Here is a 1,036-nt window from a genome sequence, read left to right as displayed (position 1 = left end):
AACCAATATAATATAATTCACTGTTGCGCCACTGTTGTATTTTTGACATACAGATTTGAGATTTCCTACCTTTCCGGTGGATTTTCCTAAAATTTTATTTCGTAAAAACCTTCTTCTGGCAGTTACGAACATCTTAAAAAAAATTTGAGCCAAATCGGACCAGCCGTTCTCGATTGATGAATTGTTATACATTTTTGTCTCCATTTTTATATATATAGATTATAAATTAAACGAATGAAGGGATTTAAATAGGAGAAACACACGTCGCGTATTGATCAATATTGCACGGATCTATAGGCGATGTATACGATACTGAAATATGTATTTATAATTTTTATAATATTTATAGTAGAAATCTGAGAAAATATGATATAATATATAAATTATAATCGTCAATTTGTACCTAACATAAGTAGTTAAATTATAATATCTAAATATCATAGTAACTGGTATAAAAGATATATACAATGCACCAATATAATATAGAAATTACCAATAATAGAAAAAAGTTCAAATAAATTTACTTTAAAAATATCCAGCATTATCCAATAGTGTGTTTCATAAATTGATATAAACAGATGAACTAACATGGTAAACTAAATTTTCAAAAATGAATCATCTTCTGTATAGACAGTGCTCGACTTGGGGGGGGACGCAGGGGGACGGAGTACCCCAACTAATTTTTCAGAAATTTTAGCGTACCCCTACTCTCATTTTGAAGAGGCACGCACGGGACGCTGCATCATTCTGCATTTTTATCAAAATGCACGTGATCAAATCATAATTTTTCTTACCATAGATTTAATAATTATTTATATATTTTGTATTATTATTTAATCAATTACCTTTAAAATATTATTATTTAAGATAATAAAGAACAAACCTATGATAAATTATGGAACTATTTAAATAAATAGGTAGTTAAAATGAATTGTTTTTATTTAGTTACTTTTGAGTTTGTTATTATATTTTATAAGTTGTAACAAAAATATACAGTATATTTTTATGTGATTTTTAGAGTGGGTAATAGGGGGTG

This window comes from Acyrthosiphon pisum, chromosome A1 (genome assembly GCF_005508785.2).
Source record: "Acyrthosiphon pisum isolate AL4f chromosome A1, pea_aphid_22Mar2018_4r6ur, whole genome shotgun sequence".
Taxonomy (NCBI): domain Eukaryota; kingdom Metazoa; phylum Arthropoda; class Insecta; order Hemiptera; family Aphididae; genus Acyrthosiphon; species Acyrthosiphon pisum.
Note: the sequence above shows the minus strand (reverse complement) of the source record.